Source organism: Lolium perenne, chromosome 2, assembly GCF_019359855.2.
Source record: "Lolium perenne isolate Kyuss_39 chromosome 2, Kyuss_2.0, whole genome shotgun sequence".
Lineage (NCBI taxonomy): Eukaryota > Viridiplantae > Streptophyta > Magnoliopsida > Poales > Poaceae > Lolium > Lolium perenne.
In genome coordinates, this window is record NC_067245.2 from 194124415 (window position 1) to 194136221 (window position 11807).

Consider the following 11807-nt stretch of genomic DNA (forward strand, 5'->3'; position numbering starts at 1 on the left):
AGACAATAACTAATAGGACCTGCAACTTTACAAAAGGACCCCAAAACATATAAAAGAAAATCAATCGAGTCCTTCTGGACCGCACATCAGATCTCTGCTCCGCATCCTTTCCAGCAACTCCGTCGCCGGGGACGCACCACTTGGGACGGTGTCGCCGGTAGTCGCCAGGACGAAGGAGAAGAAGGGCCTCACCAACGGCACATAGGCTCTGAGAAGGGCCGCTGAAAGGCCAAGATGTTCACGGGCAAGACGGATGACGCCGTCGTATGCCCCGAGCTTGTGAACGTTAGCAGCTTGACTTCCCCATTGACCAGATCTGAAGCACTGACCAAAGCAAGCCTCACCATTAGCGCCATCACCTTGATGGCACCAGATCGGGGTTTGGCCGGCAAGATCCGCCAGATTCACCGTAGGCCAGATCTGAAGCCGATGACGAGATCCCCGACTCCATTGCGCCATTCTGCTCATGGGAAACACTGGATCTAAGCTTACAACAACATGAACTCCCTCGGATCCAAATTAACTGACTCAACTTTGCTTATCTAAATATGGATGTATCCACACATGTTTTTACTCGAGATACATACACGTCTAAGGAAAGTTGAATCAATTAATTTAGTTCGGAGGGTGTACGATATACAGAGAGAAGTCGGCCTCGTCTCCGGCCGGCGAGGCTGCCGGAGAGAAAGGGGAGAGGAGCCAGGGGAGTGGGAGAGACTCGAGAGAGAAAGAGAAGAGGAAGAAATGAGAGCTCCCTGGGGAAGAACATTATTTTTGTCGTTCTGCTCGTAGCTTGAAACTGAAAATTTCGGCCGCGCGCCAAATCATCCCGCCGCATCCATTCGAAAATCCCGTGACCAGTTTTACCCTTTTAACCCTGGTCCGGAAGCTACAACCCACCGACCATGGAGGGCTCATTCGGTAACAATGAAATATCTTGCCTAGATCCCGAACCCTCCCCACAGGCCCACACCCACCCACCAACCATTCGCCCCATTAGCTCAAAAATACTCTCACACGCCAAAGCTCTGACTCTCTACAGTACTAGATCTGCTTCGCCGCCGGCATACTCCTCCACAGCGTAGCCTTGATCGTGTTGGCTGTCCACCCACCTGATCCGCTCCCCCGTCGCCCTCGCCACCGACGGATCTGCTTCACCGCCGACCTCGCCACCGACGGATCTGCTTCACCGCCGACCTCGCCACCGACGGATCTGCTTCACCGCCGACCTCATCCACAGCGTAGCAATCAACGCCTTTCCTGTCGACGCACCGGATCCTCTCCAATGGAACCGTGTCTACTTCACCGCGCCACCCCTCCACAGAAGCCGATCTATTCCACCAACTACCTCGGCGCAGCGGCTGTATCAACTTCACCGAATCCCTTGCCAGCCAACCAGATCTGCTTCACTAACGCCCACTTCTACTGAAACAGGGTCGAGTCGTCGTCTCCCGCGTTCGCCGCCGCTGGAATGCAAGTTGCCGCCCCCGTCCACCCCGCCGCAGCTTGGTTAGTACGCTGGCCCGTTAGATCGCGGTGTTTCTTTAGCCATGTTTTGTGTAGTTATTTGCAGATCTCATATGCCATTAAATTTCTTGATGTGTTACTTCGCATGAAGTTCGTTTAAATATTGTATAGTACCAAAGCATTATCCGGTCGCTACCATCCTGTTCATTCTACTGACACCTGTGTGCATCCACATATTTATAGGGGACCCATTCATTTGCTGCCAACTGTTTTTGTACTGCATGCTATTCCTTTCATAGTCATGCTATGGGCATTTCCAATCTGGTTGTTCTTATACCACGTCATTAGCTCACCGCTAGCCACTATCTGTTTTCTCGTGTCAGCTATTCTTTTACTGCTTTTATAATCATGCTATGTGCATTTCCAATCTGCTTGCTCTTATACCTCGTCTTTAGCTTATAGCTATTTTTTTCCATGAATGCTCCTGTCGCACAGCTTGTATAGTTATTGCTGCGTGCATGTCTGGTCTTTGTATTATCGTAGACTAACTTGTCAATGTTATTTTTCCTAGGGATTGATCATGCGAACCACTTATTAGAATATCCAACATTCGGGGACGCTAGGGAAGGTTGGAATCTGAGTTCTTGGTTGGTAACTTTGGCAGTTTACTTCCGTTATTATCTATAACCTATATGCATTGTTCCTTATGCAAGAGATAAACACTTGGAACCCTGCCATAGCAATGCCATCCATGCTTTACTATGTTTCTACCTATTTGATATGCTTGTCTTGGAGCAACTGCGAAGGTGATTTGAACCTGACATTTGGTCATTCTTAATGCCAGTTTACTTTATGTGGAAAACCTTGGCATTACCCTACTCTAAATCTGAATGTCTGAAATTTGTATCTCATGCAAAGCAACATCTAGTTGGTTTTAATCTGATATCTGGTAAATATTGGCTTATTCATTTGGCAGCTCAAGTTTTTTGTTATTTGAAACCAGCTGACTTGGTCTTAAATGTGATATCTAAACACAGATTAAGGACAATGGAGCAGGAGGATTAGCATTTCACTTGATGGCTGAACCTAAAATGACAGGCATGTCGACCACGACTAGTGCACGCAAGAGAAGGACCCGCAATGAGCCGCATGTTCGCTACATGTCGTTATCTGATCTCTACATTGCGTAATACATGTTTGAATAGTTAATTGTTGTAACTATTTTTGCAATATTACTTAATGCGCTTTAGTGAAGCAGTCATCATTAGAAGATAGTCGCCAAAGCGACCCTATGCAACATTATGATGTAAGTCTGCTTAGTACAAGTTCCATACATTGTCTTATTTATGCAACTTGTTATTATCTTATATCTACATTGCATAATAAATGTTTGAATAGTTCACTGTTGTAACTATGTTTGCAATATTACTAGAATGCAGTTGTAATGAAGAAGTCCTTAGTAGAAGATAGAGCGCAAAAAAGGTTCCGGCGTGAGCCTATGCAACGATATAATGTAAGTCTGCGCTTAGTACTTGTGACTATCTCATATCGACAATTCTTAATACATGTTTGCATAGTTCATCGTTTAACTCTTTTTGCATTATTATCAGAATGCAGTTCTGATGAAGCAATCTTCATTAGAAGAGAGGCCCACAAAAAGTTCTGATCTTTGTTCTGATGCATCCTCTCATAGCCGTCAACCTAGACCATTCTTTTCATCAAACAGTGAACATCTCAAGGCTGTACTTTATAAAAGACATGGTATTGCTGCTTTAAGGTCTGTAGCTGATATGTTGACCAAGAGTACACAAGATTCAATCAAGGCGATTGCCAAATGTCAACATGTTATTGATGATGCTAATAGAAGTCCTCAATGATTCTATGTAATTTTTTTTTATTTGGGCACATTAATTGCCTTGTAATTTTCTTAGTTATTTTATTTGTGTATGTAATTGTGTGTATCATTGATATCAGATTTTAGGCTCATGAAATTTAATGCAAGTTGACTAGTCAAACAACCAGGGCCCTATAACAGATTGGGCCGGCCCATTAACAGTAGTGTGGGACCCACTTTCATTCTGGCCGGCTCACTTATTTACTGGGCCGGCCCGTTAACAGGAAAGTGGGACCCACCTGTGCTGTTGGCCCGACCCACTGTCTTGTTGGGCCGGCCCACTTGCTACATGATGGACCCCACATACTAAATGGGCCTGCCCTTTAAGAGGAAAGTGGGACCCACCTGCGTTTTTGGCCCGGCCCACTAGTGTGTTGGGCCGGCCCACTTGCTATATGGTGGACCCCACATACTAAATGGGCCGGCCCTTTAACTGGAAAGAGGGACCCACCTGTGTTTTTGGCCCGGCCCACTATCTTGTTGGGCCGGCCCACTTGCTATATGATGGACCCCACATACTAAATGTGCTGGCCCATTAACAGGAAAGTGGGACCCACCTGTGCTTTTGGCCCGGCCCACTGGCTTGGTGGGCCGGCCCATTTGATCTAATGTGGACCCCACGCACTAAATGGGCCGGCCCGATTAGCAGGAAAGTGGGACCCACGTGCTAATTGGGCCGGCCCAATAACTTCTTGGGCCGACCCACTTGCTTTAAGGTGGACCCCACTTGGTAAATGGGCCGGCCCTTTTGCCTGTTGACCGGTCAAACGAGTGCATTCGGCCCGGCCCACATGCTTAGTGGGCCGGCCCATTAATGTTTTGACCAGTCAACCTTAGAGGTTAGGCCCGGCCCACGTAACTAAAGGACCAGCCCAGCTATATAGTTGACCGGTCAAACTAAGTCAGTTGGCCCGGCCCGCAAACTTAATGGGCCGGCCCGCTTAAGACGTGGCAGGCCTCGTGTGGGCCTACCATCTACCACGGGGTTTCAGCGGTTAACGCCGTTAACTGCCAGTTAACGGCGTCTGCCACGTGGCAGTTTGCATGACGTCAGCAATCAACGGGCTCCCGGAAACACTTCTGCAATGGTCCGATTTTCCGTGGCGGAAGGGCACCCAAGCGCGACGGACCGAAAAATATGTGGTAGGACTTTGCCTGACGCAGTTTCGACAACAGAACCCATATCGTCGGGTTAGGCCCATAGGCGACGAAAAATACCCCTTAGCTGACGATTTTGAGACGTTGTCTATCAGAACTTTTCTTGTAGTGTAAGAACACATGTGTTCATATGAACCAGCGGAGCGTGTCTCTCTCCCACACAAGCATTTATTCAGAGAATGAAAATAACAAAACTAAAATAAAAGCACACAGACGCTCCAAGTAAAGCACATAAGATGTGACAGAATAAAAATATAGTTTCAATAGAAGAAACCTGATAAATTGTTGATGAAGAAGGGGATGCCTTGGGCATCCCCAAGCTTAGATGCTTGAGTCTTCTTGAAATATGCAGGGATGAACCACGGGGGCATCCCCAAGCTTAGACCTTTCACTCTTCTTAATCATATATCATCCTCCTCTCTTGACCCTTGAAAACTTCCTCCACACCAAACTCAAAGCAAACTCATTAGAGGGTTAGTGCATAATCAAAAATTCACATGTTTAGAGGTGACACAATCATTCTTAACACTTCTGGACATTGCCCAAAGCTACTGAAAGTTAATGGAACAAAGAAATCCATCCAACACAGCAAAAGAGGCAATGCGAAATAAAAGGCAGAATCTGTCAAAACAGAACAGTCCGTAAAGACGAATTTTTTAGAGGCACTGGACTTTCTCAGATGAAAATACTCAAATTGGATGAAAGTTGCGTACATATCTGAGGATCACGCACGTAAATTGGCAGATTTTTCTGAGTTACCTACAGAGAACCCTGCCCAAATTCGTGACAACAAGAAATCTGTTTCTGCGCAGTAATCCAAATCTACTATCAACCTTACTATCAATGACTTTACTTGGCACAACAATGCAATAAAATAAAGATAAGGAGAGGTTGCTATAGTAGTAACAACTTCCAAGACTCAAATATAAAGAAAAATTGCTGTAGTAAAATAAAACATGGGTAATCTCCCAAGAAGTGCTTTCTTTATAGCCATTAAGATGGGCTCAGTAATTTCAATGATGCACTCACAAGAAATAAGAGTTGAAGCAAAAGAGAGCATCAAAAGGCAAATTCAAAACACATTTAAGTCTAACCCACTTCCTATGAAAAAGAATCTTGTACACAAATAAATTCATGAGGAACAAAGTGACAAGCATAGGAAGATAAAACAAGTGTAACTTCAAAAATTTCAGCATATAGAGAGGTGTTTTAGTAACATGAAAATTTCTACAACCATATTTTCCTCTCTCATAAAGATTTTCAGTAGCATCATGAACAAACTCAACAATATAACTATCACATGAAGCATTCTTATCATGAGCTACATGCATAAAAGTATCATTACTCTCCACATAAGCATAATCAATTTTATTAGTAATAGTGGGAGCAAATTCAACAAAGTAGCTATCATTATTATTCTCATCATCAAATATAAGAGGCATATTGTAATTATAATTAAACTTATCCTCCATAGTAGGCGGCACCAAAAGACCACTATCATTATAATCATCATAAATAGGAGGAAAGTATCATCAAAGAAAATTTTCTCCTCAATGCTTGGGGGACTAAAAATATCATGCTCATCAAAACCAGCTTCCCCAAGCTTAGAACTTTCTATATCATTAGCAACAATGGTGTTCAAAGCGTTCATACTAATATTATTGCTACTAGCATGCAAATAAGGTTCCATAGGTTTTTTAATTTTCGCATCAAACAATCCATGTCTTATCTTAGGAAATAGCTTAAAAAGCTCACTGTTACTTTCCATTATGCCTAGCTAGTGATAAACAAGAAACAAAAAGATGCAATTGCAGGATCTAAAGGAAATAGCTTCGATCACTTACAATGGCGCCAGAAAATAACTTAGTTACCTGGGACCGAAGTGTGAGTGCCTTTTACCTTTCTTCCCGGCAACGGCGCCAGAAAATAGCTTGATGTCTACTCACAGTCCTTTTCCTGTAGACAGTGTTGGGCCTCCAAGAGCAGTGGTTTGTAGAACAGCAGCAAGTTTCCCTTAAGTGAATCACCCAAGGTTTATCGAACTCAGGGAGGAAGAGGTCAAAGATATCCCTCTCAAGCAACCCTGCAATCACGATACAAGAAGTCTCTTGTGTCCCCAACACACCTAATACACTTGTCAGATGTATAGGTGCACTAGTTCGGCGAAGAGATAGTGAAATACAAGTGGTATGAATGAATATGAGCAGTAGTAACGGCGCCAGAAAATAGCTTGCTGGCGTGCAGTTGATGGTAGTAATATTGCAGGAAGTAAAGATGCAGTAGAACAGTAAATAAGCGATGATTGCAGTATTTGGAAACAAGGCCTAGGGATCATACTTTCACTAGTGGACACTCTCAACATTGATCACATAATAAAACCACTCTACACTCTCTTGTTGGATGATGAACACCATTAATTGTGTAGGGCTACAAGAGCACCTCAATGCCGGAGTTAACAAGCTCCACAACATTCGATATTCATATTTAAATAACCTTAGAGTGTATGATAGACCAACGCAATTACACCGAGATTACAATCATAAACTACGCCAAGTACTACATGATGCACACACTGTCACCATTACATCATGGAGGAGGAATAGAGTACTTTAATAACATCACTAGAGCAGCACATAGATTAATAGTGATACAAAGCTCATCATATGAATCTCAATCATGTAAGGCAGCTCATGAGATCATTGTATTGTACATGGAAGAGAGATTAACTACATAGCTACCAGTACAGCCCTTAGCCTCGAGGGAGAACTACTCCCTCCTCATGGGAGACAGCAGCGGTGAGGAAGATGGCGGTGGTGTCGATGGAGATGCCTTTCGGGGGCACTTCCCCGTCCCGGCGGCGTGCTGGAACAGAGACTTCTGTCCCCTGAATCTTGGCTTCGCGATGGCGGCGGCTCTGGAAGGTTTCTCGTACCGTGGCTTATTCGTCTAGGGTTTTCGCGACGGAGTCCTTAAGTAGGCGGAAGGGCAGCCTCGGAGAGGCCCCGGTGGGGCCAGACAATAGGGGGCGCGCCCCTCCCTTGGGCCGCGCCGCCCTGGCATGTGGGCCCCTGGCTCCCCTCTGGTCTCTCTCCGGTGTTCTGGAAGCTTCGTGGAAAAATAAGATACTAGGCGTTGATTTCGTCCAATTCCGAGAATATTTCCTTACTAGGATTTCTGAAACCAAAAACAGCAGAAAATAAGAACTGGCACTTCGGTATCTTGTCAATAGGTTAGTTCTGGAAAATGCATCAAAACGATATAAAGTGTGAACAAAACATGTAGGTATTGTCATAAAACAAGCATGGAACATAAGAAATTATAGATACGTTGGAGACGTATCATTACCCAACCGTATGCCCCTCTTGATAATGAGTTTTCTATCCTATAACAAGGTCTCCCAACAACCACCTTCAATCCGGTTAAAGGAAAACCTAGCAACGCCATACCTTTGCATTGCGCATCCCGCTTGATCTTGATGAGAACGTTTCAAGTTCCATTCAAGCCAGAATGCCTCAGTTGATCATGTTGCTTCGTGAAGACTCACAATTTCTTCCCATACACCACTATGGGAAAGCTTCATTGAAGCACATCTTCACAAGTCCATTATCACCAAAAAGACGACAAGCTTCAAGCATGATCTTCTCGGTATTCTCATCTTGAACTTGCCCTTCTTGACCTTGATGACATCCATATTTGATGCCATCCTCTCATGGGCAATATGAGATCATACTCTTGATGCACGTCCATGGAAAGATACCCAACCCACATATATAACATAAATGCACATATAGTGGGTTAGCTCATGAAGCATAATTGATAGGTCTTACGTCCACAAGATCACATGATCCAAAGTGGTACAATCTTTATGATTCATGTGTTGAATAATTTGAATTCAATCTTTACTCTTAGTCTTGGTCAAGTATCTCCTCATGCTCTATCATAATATCTTGAGGTACATAGATAATTCTTCATTTGATTGCATTCTATAAACCTTTGTCAACCATAGCTCAATCATAAGACTATCATGACACCGGCTTAGAGCCATATCTTGAATTCTTCTCTGAAATAAATCACTCAAGATCTTGATCATATAATATTTTTCTGTTGAAATTGATGATCTTGATGCCAATTCCTAATGTATATCTTTATCTTCATGGCATCCACACGTTAATCCAACACATGGACTATAATAAATACCTATGGAGCATTCCTTCATATAAACTCAATGAAAATATTAGTACATAAAGATTGTCATTAATTACCAAAAACACACATAGGGTGACAAGGCGTAACCTTATAAATGCCCATGGTGATGGACTTGGGTTTCAAGGAAGGAGAACACTGGTGAATCAACAGACCGGTCAGCCAAACTAGGTAGTCGATGAAAAGTGAGGAGAAAATCGCCGAGATTGTATTATGGAGAATTAGGGTTACAGGGTGTTGCGAGTTGTGGAATCTCACCACTTGGGGGCTCTTCCTAGCCTTTATATAATAGGCTAGATCTCAGAGTCCACCTCGAGGTCTAGTTACATCGTATATGTCGGTTCACCCGATATGGGCCTAACCTTCCTATTTACATCCATACTAGGCTTCGACTTCATGTTGGTTTCTTCATGAGCCTTCGCCTATTCCTTCCTAGACTTTGCACCAGGGATGGTAATACTGAGTACCCGATATGGTGTACCCATGTCATAGGGACAAAGTACGCTTAAAACTTCGGCCCTTCGATCATTTGTAGAGCCGCCTCCACCCCTTAGTGCGGTCGTGGCGATCCTCGAGGCCCACATGTGCTTCTGTTTTTGCATCATGGGTTGGGACCCCATGCTGCTCCACTAATAGCCAGTCGCACAGTCTCCTCTAACCCTCCTTCCTCCTTCCCTCAAACTCAAATCACCCTTCCAATCTTCAAAAATGGCTTGCGGACTTCTGTCTTGCTTCTGCTTGGCTGCCGAAGGAGATCAGATTCGGAGCGAATCATAAGAGTGGTCATCTCCCGTGGAAGCTTTGGTGGCCGTAGTTGCATCAACTGGCTTCTCCTGGTGCAGATCCACTTTGATAATGTAGGAGTTAGAGGAGTGATACGTCTCCGACGTATCGATAATTTCTTATGTTCCATGCCACATTATTGATGATATCTACATGTTTTATGCATACTTTATGTCATATTTATGCATTTTCTGGAACTAACCTATTAACGAGATGCCGAAGAGCCAGTTGCTGTTTTCTGCTGTTTTTGGTTTCAGAAATCCTAGTAAGGAAATATTCTCGGAATTGGACGAAATCAACGCCCAGGGGCCTATTTTGCCACGAAGCTTCCAGAAGACCGAAGAGGAGACGAAGTGGGGCCACGAGGTGGCCAGACACCAGGGCGGCGCGGCCCAAGCCCTGGCCACGCCGGCCTGTCGTCTGGGCCCCTCGTGACGCCCCCTGACCTGCCCTTCCGCCTACATATAGTCTTCGTCGCGAAACCCCCAGTACCGAGAGCCACGATACGGAAAACCTTCCAGAGACGCCGCCGCCGCCAATCCCATCTCGGGGGATTCAGGAGATCGCCTCCGGCACCCTGCCGGAGAGGGGATTCATCTCCCGGAGGACTCTACACCGCCATGGTCGCCTCCGGAGTGATGAGTGAGTAGTTCACCCCTGGACTATGGGTCCATAGCAGTAGCTAGATGGTTGTCTTCTCCTCATTATGCTTCATTGTCGGATCTTGTGAGCTGCCTAACATGATCAAGATCATCTATCTATAATGCTATATGTTGTGTTTGTTGGGATCCGATGAATAGTGAATACTATGTTATGTTGATTATCAATCTATGTGTTGTTTATGATCTTGCATGCTCTCCGTTACTAGTAGATGCTTTGGCCAAGTTGATGCTTGTAACTCCAAGAGGGAGTATTTATGCTCGATAGTGGGTTCATGTCTCCGTGAATCTGGGGGAGTGAGAGAAACCTCTAAGGTTATGGATGTGCTGTTGCCACTAGGGATAAAACATTGATGCTATGTCCGAGGATGTAGTTATTGATTACATTACGCACCATACTTAATGCAATTGTCTGTTCTTTGCAACTTAATACTGGAAGGGGTTCGGATGATAACCTGAAGGTGGACTTTTTAGGCATAGATGCATGCTGGATAGCGGTCTATGTACTTTGTCGTAATGCCCAATTAAATCTCACAATACTCATCATATCATGTATGTGCATGGTCATGCCCTCTCTATTTGTCAATTGCCCAACTGTAATTTGTTCACCCAACATGCTATTTATCTTATGGGAGAGACACCTCTAGTGAACTGTGGACCCCGGTCTATTCTTTTACATTGAATACAATCTGCTGCAATACTTGTTCTACTGTTTTCTGCAAATAATCATCATCCACACTATACATCTAATCCTTTGTTACAGGAAGCCGGTGAGATTGACAACCTCACTGTTTCGTTGGGGCAAAGTACTTTGGTTGTGTTGTGCAGGTTCCACGTTGGCGCCGGAATCCCTGGTGTTGCGCCGCACTACATCTCGCCGCCATCAACCTTCAACATGCTTCTTTGCTCCTACTGGTTCGATAAACCTTGGTTTCTTACTGAGGGAAAGCTTGCCGCTGTACGCATCACACCTTCCTCTTGGGGTTCCCAACGGACGCGTGCTGTACGCGTATCAAGCATATTTTCTGGCGCCGTTGCCGGGGACCTGAAGAAAAGTTACACCAGAGAGATCTCTAACTCCCATGTCAACTTTGCGCCAGCAACAAATTTTCTGGCGCCGTTGCCGGGGAGATCAAGACACGCTACAAGGGGAGTCTCCACATCGCAATCTCTTTACTTTGTTTTTGTCTTGCATTATTTTATTTACTACTTTGTTTACTGCACTAAATCAAAACACAAAAAAATTAGTTGCTAGTTTTACTTTATTTGCTATCTTGTTTGCTATATCAAAAACACAAAAAAATTAGTTACTTGCATTTACTTTATCTAGTTTGCTTTATCTACTGTTGCTAAAATGGGTACTCCTGAAAATACTAAGTTGTGTGACTTCACAACCACAAATAATAATGATTTCTTATGCACACCTATTGCTCCACCTGCTACTACAGCAGAATTCTTTGAAATTAAACCTGCTTTACTAAATCTTGTTATGCGAGAGCAATTTTCTGGTGTTAGTTCTGATGATGCTGCTGCCCATCTCAATAATTTTGTTGAACTATGTGAAATGCAAAAGTATAAAGATGTAGATGGTGACATTATAAAATTAAAATTGTTTCCTTTCTCATTAAGAGGAAGAGCTAAAG